The sequence below is a fragment of the Chiloscyllium plagiosum genome, chromosome 33, assembly GCF_004010195.1.
Source record: "Chiloscyllium plagiosum isolate BGI_BamShark_2017 chromosome 33, ASM401019v2, whole genome shotgun sequence".
Classification (NCBI taxonomy): Eukaryota; Metazoa; Chordata; class Chondrichthyes; order Orectolobiformes; family Hemiscylliidae; genus Chiloscyllium; species Chiloscyllium plagiosum.
This window is the reverse complement of record NC_057742.1, coordinates 23341909-23358154: the sequence shown is the minus strand read 5'-3', so window position 1 is coordinate 23358154 and position 16246 is coordinate 23341909. Positions and strand designations below refer to the sequence as shown.

The 16246-nt window shown below is 42.4% G+C and overlaps 1 protein-coding gene across 2 annotated transcripts in view; it reads left to right on the top strand.

The window, feature by feature from the left end:
* Positions 1-14444: 14444 nt before the first annotated feature.
* psmc5 (proteasome 26S subunit, ATPase 5) overlaps positions 14445-16246 on the top strand; it is a 36146-nt gene continuing 34344 nt past the window's right edge. The window contains exon 1 of one of the 2 annotated variants that reach the window (XM_043675142.1): positions 14445-14578. The gene's annotated coding sequence lies outside the window, so the exon portion shown is untranslated. The remainder of the gene's footprint in view (positions 14579-16246) is intronic. The other variant, XM_043675140.1, reaches the window with a different exon arrangement.

Here is a 16246-nt window from a genome sequence, read left to right as displayed (position 1 = left end):
TATTGGAGCATATGTTATCCACCATAACCAGGGCCTCCAAGCCCTCTGTTTTTCCCTCTCCAGACGTCCCCAACAGTACCCTTCCACCGACACTCGTTCGTTTAGCTGAACTGGTCCACCCTATCAACCTTTGCATAAACCAAATCATTTGCTGACATTTCTACCACCTCCAAACAGACCCCACCACCAGGGATATATTTCCCTCCCCACCCCTTTCCGCCTTCCGCAAAGACCGTTCCCTCTGTGATTACATGGTCAGGTCCACGCCCCCCTACAACCCACCCTCCCATCCTGACACGTTCCCCTGCCACCGCAGGAACTGTAAAACCTGTGCCCACACCGCCTCCCTCACCTCCTATCCAAGGCCCTAAAGGAGCCTTCCACATCCATCAAAGTTTTGCACATCCACTAATATCATTTATTGTACCCGTTGCTCCCGATGCGGTCTCCTCTACATTGGGGAGACTGGGCACCTCCTAGCAGAGCACTTTAGGCAACATCTCCGGGACACCCGCACCAATCAACCACACCGCCCTGTGGCCCAACATTTCAACTCCCCATTGTACTCTATGCTACTTTCTCCCCACCCCCACCTTCCTCTAGCTTATCTCTCCACGCTTCAGGCTCACTGCCTTTATTTCTGATTGAAGGGCTTTTGCCCGAAATGTCGATTTCGAAGCTCCTTGGATGCTGCCTAAACTGCTGTGCTCTTCCAGCACCACTAATCCAAAATCTGGTTTCCAGCATTTGCAGTCATTGTTTTTACCTCATGTTAAACTATGCAACTCTACTTGTTGCAACCCTTACACAATTTTCAAACTTGCTACATCCAACCTCTATTTAAGTTAAATCTAATAAGGACTTGTTTCTCAGTATCTTACAAATGCTTCCTGGTTTTGTAATGGGCAGTGATTTAGTGTTTGGAAAATATGGTGTTGAAACTGCAACACCATTAGGTCTGGTACTGTTTGAAAGTAAAGGCAGTTCATGTAAGGGATGTTAACTGAGGGGTGATCTGCGGTCTGCATTTTTTAATCACACATGGGATGTGCGTGTTGCTGGCTGGACCAGCATTTATTGTCCATTCCTACTTATCCTTAAGATGGTGAGCTGTAGGTTTGCACTGAGCATAAGGAGAAAGTGAGGACTGCAGATGCTGGAGATTAGAGCTGAAAAATGTGTTGCTGGAAAAGCGCAGCAGGTCGGGCAGCATCAAAGGAGCAGGGGTTTCGGGCATAAGCCCTTCAGGAATCAATCCTAGTTTTTAGTTTTTTTGCGGTGAATTGCACTTTCTTCCTTGTCCCACTAGAATGTTCTACGTCTTATCCTTGTCAAAAGATCTTCCAAGTGAGTATTCCAGCCAAGTCATCTATGCTACAATGAGAGGTTTGCCTGATTGCAACCCAGTAAGTCTGGTGACTTAATTTCTACTTATTGATTCTTGTATTTTTATGGGCTATATTTCAGCCCTTTTGAGGCTCATTTGATCAGCTGTACAAGTTTTTTTTAAAAAATCACCATACTAAAACAGAATTTTTTAATTAGAGAGACACAGTTGGTAATGAGCTTAACCTGAGGGTGACCATGCTGCAGAATCTTCATTGTGACCTCTGAAGGTGCGGGAATTACCCCATGGTGGCGTCACTCATTCACCCAGCCGATTGAACTAACAGACCCAACTAAATGTACCTGTGAAATCCAATCTTTTTTTTGATAGTTTGACCATTATTGCCTTAATCTGTAATGTGTTATGGTAGTGATTTCTGTTCACAAGTAATAAAAAAAACACAACAATGGTATCAGATGTTTAGATTTTGCTTAGCGCATTTTTCTTGCACTTTTTGAGAGAATAATAAAGCTATCAGACACAACCATTACTATTGAAATAGCCTAAAAAGTTGGCCCTTTGGCTCCCACACAAGTATAAGTGCATAGAGTATTATTTCCCAACAGGAAACATGGAAAGGTTTTTTTGCGAAGCATGTGACAGGAACTTTGAATGAGGACATATCTTTTTGTGATGTATGCCTTTTTCTAGTCTCGCGTGGAAATGACAACCTGTGGCAAGCTGTAGAGGATGAAGTGTCACTCAATATTGATGGGAGCAGGAAGAGTTTTGATAACTGGTCTCTTGGACAGGCTATCTTTAAAAATAAGTTCCAGGCATAGGGACTGTTTCTATGTAGGTTTGTCAATTTTTTTTTCTCTGTTTAAACTTCAGCTCAGACTGATGGATGAAAATTCATTCACTTTGCAGGAAGTAAATATTTGGAATGATTCAGCCCAGATAAAATGGGACTGAGTTCACAGTATGACTTCATTGGATCTACTTCATAATTTGTATCGATTGTCTATTTGAAGGACACTTGTTGAGCGAATTGGAAAAATTCACATTGGTTAGCAAGCTTTTAAAAAAAAATACATGGGATAAAGCCAAGGTTCTTCACATTTCACTCTATTGTTATAGAACTGATGGGGAAATGGCTGATAATGTCTGGAGTGATAAATATGGGAACAGCAACTTTGAGCATACCAATGATCTCAATCTTACACACTAAGGTATTTGAAATTTTACAGGCTATTTCATTTTATCCAGTTGAGATCCTTTTACCATACACTTGAATCAACAAATAAGCAATTGTGAAGCAGAATTGAAACAAATGAAATCGGTTTTTGGCAGCAGTTTTATTTCTCAGTAATTTATGGATTAAAAATACTTTTCTAGTCAGTGGTCTGTGCACAGGAAGTCATTAAATTTGAATCTTGAAACCAAACTAATGTGATAAGTAGACTAGTGTTTAAATTTTCATGTATCCAACGAATTTTCACTTTTTTAACGTGCCATCCCATCATCTAAATGTAGTGCATCGATGTGGACTTTAAGGAACCAAGAGTGTAATTGCTATAGTGTACTGATGTGTTGCTTAAATTTAACCAGCTGAAACTGAATTTTTACCAATACTGACCAGCATTTTGTTCTGTACTAGGAAATGTTATTGGAAAGAGAAAATGAGGTCTGCAGATGCTGGAGATCAGAGATGGAAATGTGTTGCTGGAGAAGCGCGTTCTTCCTCCAACCGTTGTTTTGTTGTGGTCTGACGATGGAGGATTCCAAAGACCTGCATATCCTTGGTGGAGTGGGAGGGGGAATTGAAATGTTGGGCTACAGGGTGGTTGGGTTGGTTGGTCCGGGTGTCCTACAGGGTGGTTGGGTTGGTTGGTCCGGGTGTCCCAGAGGTGTTCTCTGAAACGCTCCGCAATGTTATTGGAAACTCTGCCTGAATTTTAATTAGTCCCAAGCCCTATTTATTTATTTTCCCATCACTTCAGGTAACACCTTGATTGTAAAAATAATTCTTTTCAAAAAGTTCCATTTCACATACCCCCCCCACCTCCCAAAAAAACATTAACAACTGACCATCACAGTAACTTTCTAATTCTGGTGCTTTGAGCATTTCTGATTTTCAGTTGCTCCACCATTGGTGATTTTTCATCAGCTACCTGGGTCCCAAGTTCAGGCAGCACGGTGGCTCAGTGACTAGCACTGCTGTCTCTCAGCGCCAGGGACCTGTGTTCAATTCCCACCTCTGGCGACTGTGTGGAGTTTGCACATTCTCTGTATGGGTTTTCTCCCAGAATGCAAAGATGTGCAGGTTAGGTGAATTGGCCATGCTAAATTGCCAATTCAGGGGTAAATATAGGGTAGAGGAATGGGTCTGGGTGGGTTGCTCTTTGGAGGGTTGGTGTGGACTTGGGCTGAAGGGCCTACTTCCATACTGTAGGCAACCTAATGTAATCTAAGGAGTTACCTTCCTAAGCCTTCCAGCTCACTTTTCTATTTTCTTTAGACAACTTTAGGGCCAGCTTTTGGTCATCTGCCCTGAGGTCCTATGTGCCTTTGTCTTGAACTACATTGTTTCAGTCAAGTGCCTTTGTGTAGTAAATAACTAAAAATACACTAATGCAACCTGTCCATATCCATGTGATGTATAAGGTGAGTTTGTGTTTTCTATGCTAAATGAGAAGATTCCCAGTGTCATGCTTTTACTTGGGTTTCCATGTAACATTTTGACTGTTCCAGTCATGTTGACCTGAGGTTCTATGGCTCTAGCAAAGAAAACGGAATAATTTAGTCTACAATAGGAAATTGACTTGGCTTTGAATTTTCATCATCATACCTTCAATTGATGCCACCATTCCTGGAAGTAGATATTTTTGCTCCTAATCAAGACACTGGGTGAAACTTAAACTGAGTTTGGTAGCAAATTTGATTCATTTGGTAATTAATGAGTTTAAATACAGAGCTGGAGCTGGGCTCTGAGAGAGCGCCTTGCAGTATGTTTAAATTACCTTGCCTTGATGAAACAGCTCTCTGATAGGATCAGTTATGTCAATCAGCTGAATGTAGATGGTTTAACTGTTGATTTTACTATGGAAGGAACCTAAACTAGTTGGTGACTCAGTTCTATCTCAGACATTTCTGAAACTGCATGGTCAGAAGATTACACCTGAATTAACACAGGTCATAGAGTAACAAACTTCTTTCTATAAGACCATAAGAAATAGGAGTGGAAGTAAGGCCATTTGGCCCATTCAATCATGGCTGATGGGCATTTCAACACCACTTACCTTCACTCTCCCTGTATCCCTTAATTTCTTGCGCGATTAAGAATTTATCAATCTCTGCCTTGAAGACATTTAACCTCCTGGCCTCCACTACACTCCACAACAGTGTATTCCACTCTGGCTGAGGAAATGTCTCCTTACTGACCCACTCTAATTCCAAGGCTGGGCCCACGAGTCCTAGTAACCCTGCCTGATGGAAACAATTTCCCAGCTTCCACCTTTTCTAAGCCATGCATTATTGTGTAAGTTTCTATTAGATCTCCCCTCAATCTTCTGAAGTCTAACAAATACAATCCCAGGATCCTCAGCCTTTCATCGTATGTTAGGCCTACCATTCCAGGGATCACATGGTAATTCATTGTATACAGTTAACAGGAGTTGCTTTAAGGTTTATTGCAGGTGAAAGTCTTGCATATTGTTGGAAGCTTGCTGTGTCATTCATTATGATCATGCTTGATTATCCAACTTCTTGAAATCTTATGGTCTTGGCTGCTTTCTATGGTACTGAACTTCACTGGCTCACTACTTGTTTGAAGAAATTGCTCCATATCTCAGAACGATAAAACTGACTTTGTATCCTTAAAATATGACCTGATTTTGGACATTCGCCTACAGTCGGAAGTACCGTTTGTGTCTATCCTGTCTCGTCTTAGAATCTCAGAGAAACCTGAAATTCTCAATTTTCTGAACTCCAAATATAATCCTGATTTGCTTTTAATAGTTTGCATCAGTTCTGCTATCCAAGGAATCAGTCGAGTAAACCTTTGCTCTCCCACTATATCCCCTAGATAGAGACAGAAAGTGTACAAAGTTTTAGGGTGTAGTCTCATGAAAGTACTGTATAATTACAGGAAGGTATCCCTTATCATATCCTTAAATCCCCTCACTATGAAGGCCAACGTGCCATTTGCTGCCTTAACTGCCTGCTGCACCTGCATGCTTCCCTTGGGCAATTGGTCTACATTCCCCCCTCCATAAATTGCCAATCAGATGATCTTTCTGTTTTTGCCATCAATATACATTTTATTGACATTATGTTGCATTTGCCAACACTCAGCTTGTCCAAATCACAGATGTATCTCTGCATCCTGCTCAGTGCTCACCCTCCTAGCCAGCTTTTGTCAAATGCAACTTCGGAGGAGTTCGATTTAGTTCTTTTCAATCAAATCATTCATGTATTGTGAAGATATTTCATGAGTACTTAAAGGAGTTTTCCATGAAATTCTGAATATTTGAGTAATTCATCTGCAGTGTGCAGCTAGAGCTGGGTTCGTGACTCTATAGGTGGCTCACAGGCTCTGTGTAGTCTCCTTTTATTCCTAAGTGATAAGTGAGGCAATAGTTTAAGGATTACTTGTGTTTCTGCAGCTGCAAGTGGGTCCATGATGAGGAATTGCCTCCCATGTGCCTGAGTCATGGATGTCATTGGTTGTAGAACACACCTTGAGTAGTGGTGAACAGCAAACAGCTGTTGTCCAAATTGATGCTCATGATATGAGTAGAAAAAAGGGTGTGGTTCTGAAATCAGCATTAGGGGAACTAAATAGAAAACTTGAAAGGAAATGTAATCTCCAAATTACTCTCAGCACTGTGTAACTGAGTATAGAAATAGGTGGACACGACAGCTGCATTGTTTGTCCAGCAGCCAAAAGCTCACCTTTCAACTTTGAGACTGTGCAGATCATCTCTCCCACAGGAATGAAACAGAAACAGAGCTGAGATCCTTGGCGTTTTGCTTTGGAGAGCATCAGGAATGCCAAGGTGCATGATACTTATGAAAGAGAGCATTAGAATATAAGGACATTGGTCAGGCCATTTTTGGAATACTGTTCCATTCTGGTCTGCCAGATATAGGAAAGATGTTGTGAAACTTGAGGGTGCAGAAAAGACTTACCAAGATGTTGCCAGGATTTGAGCTATAGGGAGAGGCTGAATAGGCTGGGACTATTTCCCTGGAGCATCAGAGGTTGAGGGGTGACTTCATAGAAGTTTATAAAACCATGAGGGGCATGGCTAGTGTGAATAGTCAAAGTCTTTTTGCCAGGGTAGGGGAGTCTGAAACTAGAGAGCATAGGTTTAAGGTGAGGGGAAGGTGGGGGGGGGATTAAAAAGGACCTGAGGGGCCACTTTCTTGTGAAGAGTGAGATGGTGAGCTTCCAGAGGTGGTTGTGGAAACTGATACAATTATAATATTTAAAAGACACTGGATGGGTATATGAATAAGAGGGCTTAGAGGAATATGGGCCAAATACTGGCAAATGGGGCTAAATTAATTTGAAATATCTGGTCAGTGTGGATGAGTTGGACAAAAGGTTCTGGTTTCATTCCGTACATCTGATTCTACAACAGTAAGTTAATTGGTGGGATCAAAAAGTAATTGAAGCTAAATTAGACTTACTGTATCTGTGCATGGAACATAAGAACAAGTGTAGACCATTTAGCCAGTTGCCATTTAATATGCTAATGTGTTTTATTCGCCCATCCCTAAAAGGCTTTACACACTTATTAATCAAAATAATTCTACTTCAAACATATGCAAATTGATTGTCCACAGCCCTCTGAAGTGGTAAATTCCAAAGTTTCACCATCTCCTGCACTTTTCAAAACAAACATCATCTATCCAATCTGGCATTCCCCTTATTTTTACATTGTGCCCCCTGTTTCGTGACTCTTCTCTAGCCAGGGGAGACCTCTTGCCTGCATCTACCCTCATGAAGGCACATTCATGATGGCGATTATGCTCGAAATGTCGACTCTCCTCTTCGGATGATGTCTGACCGGCTGTGCTTTTTCAGTGCCACACTTTTTCACTCTGATTTCCAGCATCTGCAGTCCTCACTTTCTTTCTATCCTGTCTAACCCTTTATATAAGCTGCACAATGGATTTGCAGAACATCTAGATGCTGTGCATACACTAGAATATCATTTAATGTCAAATTGACCCTGAGCTTCCAATAGTCTGCCACTTGAACAGTTCAGTGTGTTTCTGCGCTAATGTTGCTGTCTCAGACCTGCTGCAGTGTTCCCATGAGCCTCCACGCAAGCTTGAAAACTTATTTTCTGCTTGTGGACTCTGCAGCCTCCAGGACTCCAAATAGAGTTCAATAATTTTTGAGCCTGATTCCAACCTTCCATGTTTTTTTTACCTACCCCACACCCTATCCTGTTATTACATAGTCATACAGCATGGAAACAACCCTTTGGTGTGGAACAGCTGGACCAGGTTTCTAAAAACTTAGAGTCCCATTGGCCTATACTGCTCTAAACCTTTCCTATCCATGTACCTGTCCAAATATATCTCAAATGTTGTAATTGTACCTGCATCTACCACTTCCTCTAGCAATTCATTCCATACATCCGTGGGAAAATGTTACCCTCTGGTCCCTTTTTAAAATCTTTTCTCCACTCACCTTAAACTTATGCCCTCTCATTTTGGACTCCTTGCCCTCATCTTCTCAGTCTCTCATAATTTTATAAACCGTAGTAAGGTCAATCCTCAGCCTCCTACCCTCTTTTGGGGGGGGTGGGTGGGGGAGGAGAAGAGAAGAGAAGGGGGGGGGGGAAGAGAGAGAGAGAGAGAGAAGAGAAGCAGGGGAGGAGTCATCCCAGCCTATCCAGCTTCTCTTATAATTCAAACCCTCCAATGGTTCTTGCTCTCTGGGCTTCACCTCCTCCCCTTCACCGCCACCACTTCTGGTACAGTATAAATACCAGTTTTTCTAAACCATGAACAGTTCTGATGGAGTTACCGAACTAAATGTTAACTCTTTCTCCCCACAGGCTGCCATATCCTCAGTTTCTCCAGCAATTTCAGTTTTTGTTTCAAATCTCCAACATCTGCAGCTCTTTGTGTGTTTTATCTCTTCTGTTCAAACAATACAATGGGAGAATCTCACTGTTTAAAACTCTACAGAATACAGGTCAAATTTGACCAATTTCTCTCTTGGGACTGCCCAACCGTCCCAGGAATAAGTAGAGTGAACTTTTTAATGCACTCCCTCCAGGGCAATAACATCTTTCCTGAGATAAGTGGACGAAAACTCCACACAGTATTTCAGGTCATGTTGAGCCAAACTCTTAGAAAATTGCACAAGTGTGTGGGGGTCACTGGGGTATGTTAAATAAGATTGAGTTGCAGGTACAGGTAGTGAAGTGGAAATATGTGGCTGTGGAGATTTAGCTCAAAGATGCCAGACCGGGTGTTAAATACATTTGGATATAAAATGTTTGGGAAAGGATTAAAAAGTGGAATGGGATGGAGGTTTTAGATGAGAGAATTGCAGTGCTGGAGAAAAGTGGATGTCCCAAAGGTTTTTAAGGATATAATCAACTTGATTTTAGTGGAGGGGTATAGAGGAATAAACTTAGTGAAATTTGAGGTGAAAAATTAGTCATTACAATGGGTGACTTTTAACTCCATGTATATTTGAATAAGTAGTTTAAAGCACAATGTCGAGAGTTCTTAATGTGTACAAAGTGTTCTAAGGACTGAAAACATACCAATAGTAAAGGCAACAGTGGTTTTGGATAGGCTGTCCATGCTCAAAGTTGATAAGATGACAGGTCTGGATAAAATGCATCCAAGGATGCTGAGGGAATTGAGAATAGAAATTGCAGAGGCATTGGTGATAGTTCAGTTTTCCTTCAATTCAGGAGTTATGCCTTTGGCTTATCCTTGCTTTTTTTTTTAAAAAAACAAACAACTTCAGACCAGTCAGTGGTTGGGAAACTTAAAACAATTTGGTGCAAAGTAATAATCAGCCCACAATTGTGCACGATTAAGGAAATCGGCATGGATTTCTGAGGGAAACATTGTTTAATAAATTTACTTTCTTTTATAATCAAAGGATTGATGTTATGTCTGTAGACTTCCAGAAGGTATTTGATTCAAAATTGAGAGAAAGTTAAAGATCGGGGAATATAGGGAAGTAGCAATAGGGATAGGTGTAACTGCAAACGGAATGCTTTTCAGTAATAGATCAAACTGCAGATGCTGGAGATCTGAAATGCAAACAATGCGCTGGAGAAACTGGCACTATTTGTGAAGAAGACAAACAGTTAAGATTTTGAATCCAGTGACCCTTGGTCAGAACTTTTATTTATTCTGTGAAGGCTTTAGTTCCATTCACTAGGGGTCAATTTTGGGAGTTTTTCTGATATGTCAATGATATTGACCTTTTCGGTAGTTACACAAATTCAGAATTTACAGATGAGATCCAGTTCTGAAGTGTTCTAAACTGTACAGTTTAGAGATTTGTAAGGGCATTGACAAGTTTGTGGAGTGGGTGGATAGGTTGCAGATGAACTTCAATTTGTAGAAGTATATGTCGGATGTGATAAAACAAAGGGTACAATTCTAAAGGGAGTGGATGAATAGGGAAACCTGGTTGTATAGCTGCATAAGTCAGTTCTGGGTGTTATGCTTTAGGAAGGATGTGAAGGCATTGGAAAGACTGCAGAAGAGATTTATCAGAATAGTTCCAGGGCTGAGGTATACTAGTTCTAAACAGACTGGAGAAGCTGACTTGAAATGATGACTTGATGACTTGAAATGGGTTGAGAGAAGTAACAATATTTGAGTAAAACAAATAGGGGGGAGAAACGTTCCTCACTTGTGAAAGGATCACAATGAGGAACGTTTGAAGTAGTTCTTAAATGAAACAAGTAATGAGAAACATTTCCACATAGTGAATTGTTCAGGTCTGGGATGTACGGGTGTAGGTATGGCAGTGGCAAGTTCAACCTTCAAAATTCAAAAGGAATTTGGAAAGGAATAATGTGCAGTGTTATTGGGTGAAGGCAGGAAACTGGCACGAGGTACCAAGTTCCTTTGGAGAGCTGGTGCAAACACGATAGGGCAGATGCTCCCTCCTGCCCTGTAACAGTTCTGTAAAATTTAACATCTGGTCAGTCGTGTCTTTGGAATTTGCACTTCCAAACAAGATTGTTTCAAATCCACTGTGGACTTATGAAGTTAAGCAAAACAGATTACTTGCTGATCAATTAATAAAAATAAAACACTGCAGATGCTGGAAATTTGAAACAAATACAATGCTGGAGAAACTCTGGTAAAGGTGCAATGATGTAGAGAGAAACAATGTTTTCATTACAGTATGAGTTTCTTCAAAACTGAAGGTGTTCAAAACATGTATATACTGTACTTTTTTGACGAAAGGGGTGAAGTGAACAGGTGGTGTCAAGACCCAGTGCAAAACTCAAAGGGGTTGTTCACGGTGGTGAAATGGGGAAAAATAAAAGAGGTGAAACATGGAAGTTAATTAAAGTGTGAAGGGGGAAGAATGGGTCCTCTACAAAGAGCAAAATAAACAGTTCAGTGGTTTCATTGCTACTTCACATCGCCAGGGACTCCGGTTCGAGTCTACCATTGGGCAACTGTTTGTATGGGCATCCTGCCGATCTCTCACAGTCCAGAGATATGCTGGTTAGATCAATTAGCCATACTAAATTGCCCATAGTGTCCAGGGATTTTTAGGTGAGAAATGCAGGGTTAGCAGGGTAGGGTAGGAGTTGGGTCTGGGTGGGATGGTTTTGGAGGGTCAGTATGGACTCTGGCCCAAATGGCTGCCTTCCACACTGTTGGGATTTTATGATAAACAAGAAGCAAGACCAGGCTGTGGGATAATAAAAGCTGCAGATGTTGGAAATCTGAAACAAACAATACTGGGGACAGCATCTATAGTGGGGGTTATAGTTGATGTTTCATGTTTGTTGTGAGGGGAAGAGTTGTGATGGGAGAGAATCTAAGAAAAATAGAGAACAAACACCATGCAGCCAGTTTCTGAAATTGGAGAATTCAATATAGTTTCTCCAGATGTGCACCAAGCCCTACTGAGTTCCTTCAGCATTGTTTATTTCAGAAATTCAGCTTCTGCAACATTTTTGCTTTCATTATCGTGCTTAATTCACTGCCACTTCTCTTCCAGGTATGCCTACCTGACCTGTCTGGGATTTCAGTTCTAACCTTTCAGCTTGTTCACTTTTTAATTGCTTTCTATCTCACTGCTTGTGCTTGATACATAGTTTGCTAAAAGTTGCTTTAGAACCTAATCTCCTTTCTTACTGACTATCTCCAGCTTTGCCTTACCCCATATGAAATCCAGCTGAAGTTGCATCCTTAATGTTTTAAACTCCCCCCATCTTCTTCCCACCCGCCCCAGGATTACGTAACCCTGAATCGTGCAATGCTCATCACAGCTACTTGCACTGCATCTTAAAATTCACACTCTGCGTGTGCAAGTGGCAGTGCAAATTGAGCCCACTATCTCACAGTTAGCTCAACTATACTTCCTCACATCCTGCTTCCTATAAGGATTTCATTCCATTATCCCAGTTTCTCTGTCATCTCTACCTTCCACCAGGCTGCCTCTGAAATGAGCTCCTTTTTCCTCAACCGAGGATTGACCCATTGTGATTGTGATTGACTGAGTCTTCAGCCATGTCTCGATTCATCTCCCACACTCTTACCATCACCTTTACCATCCTTCCCTGAATGAAATTAGGGGTTGCTCATATCCTCACTTTGCAACCCACTAGTCTCTCCATTCAAAGATCATCCTCTGCCATTTGAGCACCCCTGGCAAGATGTCACCACCAATTACACCACCCCCCACTGTCAGCATTTCCCCAAGGCCTGTTCCCTCTGTGACACCCTGGCCCATTCCTCCATTACTCCTGACTCTTCCTCACTGCCCCAAGGTACTTTCCAGAAAGTGCAACACTTAGCCATTTACCCTAAACACACCTTCCAAGTGAAGCAGAGTTGTACTTGGACTACTTTCAATCAAGCCTATTACATTCGCTGCTCACAATGAGGTCTCCGGTACATTGGCAAGTTCGAATGCAGACTGGGTTAATACCTCTAATCTTGTCATAGGAATGACCCTGATCTCTCAATTGCTTGCCATTTCGATAAACCACCTTGCTCTCATGCTAACACTTCCATCTTTGCAATAGGCCAATGTTCCAACAAAGCACAATGTAAGCTGGAAGAGCAATTCATTTTCTGCTTAGGCACTTTACACTCAAGGTTGTAACATTGAATTCTACAACTTCAGAAAATACCACTCTTGCCTGTTTTCCCTTTTTGTCTTACATTCTTTTCTCCCAAACCCCTACTAACTTTGTCTTGTTTGGTCATAGAGAGGACTCACATTTTATATTTCCTTTTTCATTTTCACCATCATTAACAACTCTTTGGTCTCTTGCACTGTACCTGTATCCCATCTGCCTTGATCATCTGCTAAAAGTATTAAACAAGAAAAAAATTTGCAACTTGTTTCATTTCTAAAGAAGTCAAACTAGACTCCTTGTTAATTTTGTTTCTCTCTCCATTGATACTGCTAGACCTGCTGAGTTTCTCAACATTCTCCAAGTTTGTTCTTCATGACAATGATATTAGAAACTAATTACTGCAATTTTACATCTTTATAATTATCAAAAGTTTCCATTGTTGTAGATGCTGAGTTTCAGCAGCATTTACTTGAATTGTTTTCATCTGAAGTCTGAGTATTCCAATTAACTACACAATGATTACAGGCTTATAATCAGGCACAAGAAGTTTATGATAGAGGCATCCAATTCCAAATCTGCATTCCATGCTTCCTAGTCACTTCTCAAAAAAAGTTCTGTGTTTTCCCCCCAAAATGGTAGGGCATTCATCACACTGACTGCAAAGTAGATTAGTTCAGACCATTTCTTGCCCTGCAACAGTTTGGCTTTTTCTCTTACTATGCAACTCAGATGGAGCTTTGCCCTGCATCTTTCTCTTTGACTGGTCAAAGTCCTTTCTTTGCATGCCAAGATATTCTGAACCATACTAGAGGCTGACTGAACAGTTTGTCGTCAGCCTAACCTATGCTGGGATTCTGCCGTTACTATAAAATGAACTTAATTTGCTACCGTGTCGGCCTGTGGACGTTGTCTGATCTAAACTAACTTGGCACAGAACAAATAATTATTGCTGTGCCTTTCAACATATAATTTACGCTCGTTAATATTTTGCGTGTACACTCCTTTTTCCAAAAAAAATTCGTACCCTTTATTAAAATAATTAGTTACTACATTTGCACAATTTTTCTCGACTGGTGAATAATCAGTTTTAGAGCACTCATAATTAAATGGAGGATGGGTGTCATGTTTGTGTATAAAAAATTAAATTGCAAATGCTGGATCTGATTAATTACTGGCTAATGTAAAGTCACAAAATGCTGGACTTCTGTAAAAGGTTTGCCAACATTTAGGGGGATAGCTTAGTGTTTCGACTAACCGATAAAGATGATTCAAAACCATTGCATCGATCCCTCTTTATGGTTGACTGGAGTTTATTTTCAAGATAAAAACAATGACTGCAGACGCTGGAAACCAGATTTTGGATTAGTGGTGCTGGAAGAGCACAGCAGTTCAGGCAGCATATACCTGATTTGGTTGTGTAACAGTAACTTCCCCTTGCTAATAAGTGTCTATCAAGCTCAACTTGAAACGTTCGGTTGAGCATTCCAAAATCTGACCTACTTTTTAATTATTATTTTATGGATGCTAAGCTTTAACTAGTGTGGGGATTGCATTTGTTTTACGAAGCAGAAGTTGGGGAGGCAAAGGTCTCTCTTTAAAGTGCACTGCTGATACCTAGGAACAATTGATCTTGATTTTTAAAATGCAAGACCTGGTCTGGGTCCTTGCACAAAGAGGTTGAGAGGGAGAGGTGGGTGGAAAAGTTTTCGCTTTGAGATCGCTGCTGGACTGGGTGAGGAGTAATGGGTCTCGCTTGAAGGTACAGAGGTGTCCTCGGTGACAGTCTTTTCAGAGGCACGGGGCTGCAGGAAGGGAAGGTCTTGCTTTAAGACACGTGAGCACCGTCAGTGGCGTCTCGCTTTAAGACGCACGGACGCGGCGGGCGGCGAGAGCGGAGAGCGGCTGCCGGGGCCGGGCTCGGGTGAGTGTTGTACCGGGTGAGCTCAGTATTTGAGCCCGAGTTTGTACACGGGCCGGGTGTGCGGAGGGGGAGGGAGGTTTGAGTGCTGCTGGCGGCACTTTACCCCCCACCATGACTGGCACCTGAGGCCTGCCCGGGGTCTGCCGGCTGCTGGGCCCCGGGCCCTCCCTCATCCTGGGGGTTTGCCGGCTGCTGGGCCCCGGCCCCCCCCTCATCCCGGGGTTTACCGGCTGCTGGGCCCCGGGCCCTCCCTCATCCCGGGGGTCTGCCGGCTGCTGGGCCCCGGGCCCCTCCCTCATCCCGGGGGTTTGCCGGCTGCTGGTCGACGCTCTTGGATGTAGCCTTTCCTGGGCCGGAGGCCTGATCCATTATTTAGGAAAGGCCGGTGTTGAAGGGCCTGAACAGTTGAGAATGATCACAGATTCCTCAGTCAATGTGTGTGCAGGCCGCTGGATCCCAGAGCTTTCTCCCCTGTGTTAACCTCCACTACTTATCTACAGATTCCTTCCTTCAGAGCACGGTTCCAACATGCTCGAATTGTTCAGACATTGCTACAGTTTTATGTTTTCTTTGTGTTTGAAATTGTGATTCAGCATCAGAGATCGGTTTCTTTATTGAGATAAGGGTAAAGTTGGCTTTCTAGGATCTCCAGCCCCATCCTGCTTTGCCAAACAGGATTAACTGGACTTGATGCCCTGTTTATGTAACTATGGATGGTCCCTGTCATTCGCCCTTTTCACATTTGGAATTGCTATTACACTTAACAAACCATTTATCAGTAGAAGAAAGGTTCAGAGATACTTGACAACATGTTGTCACAAGTTGAGTTCCTATCCATTTTCAGACCTCAACAAAGATAATTCTGTGTGTGTTGTCAGGCAATATTTGGGTGCTGTACTAAATTATGTCAAAGTACGTTCCTTGCTTTTTTTTTAAACAAATTTATTGATGGGATGTAGACAAAGTCAGAATTTAATGCCATTCCCTAGATAACTCAACGTGTGACGTTCTAAAGAAGGGTGACTGGACCTGAAATGTTTCCTGTTTTTCCTTCTCCAATGCTGGCAGACCTGAGTTTTTCCATCAATTTCTGTTTTTCTTTTGCTTTCCAGTATCCACAGTTCTTTGCTTTTTTTTAAATTGAACGTATTGATTGGTCTAGCATGCAAGACCCTCGGTGTTTGCAATTGTCCAAAAAGTTTGAGGTTTTCTGAGCTTGTTTCCCAATTCCCTAGCCCCCGCCAATATTCCCAATTCTTTCGCCTACGCCGCATCTGCTCCCAGGAGGACCAATTCCAATACTGAACAACCCAGATGGCCTCCTTCTTCAAAGACCTCAATTTCCCCTCCGATGTGGTTGACGATGCTCTCCACCGCATCTCCTCCACTTCCCGCTCCTCTGCCTTTGAGCCCCGCCCCTCCAATCGCCCCCAGGACAGAACCCCACCAACTCCAGATACATCGTATTATCCTTCGTCATTTCCGCCACCCCCAAACAGACCCCACCACCGAGGATATATTTCCCATCCCTCCCCTATCAGCGTTCCGGAAAGACCACTCCCTCCGCGACTCCCTCATCAGGTCCACTCCCCCACCAACCCAACCTCCACTCCTGGCACCTTCCCCTGCAACCGCAAGAAATGCAAAACTTGCGCCCACACCTCCCCC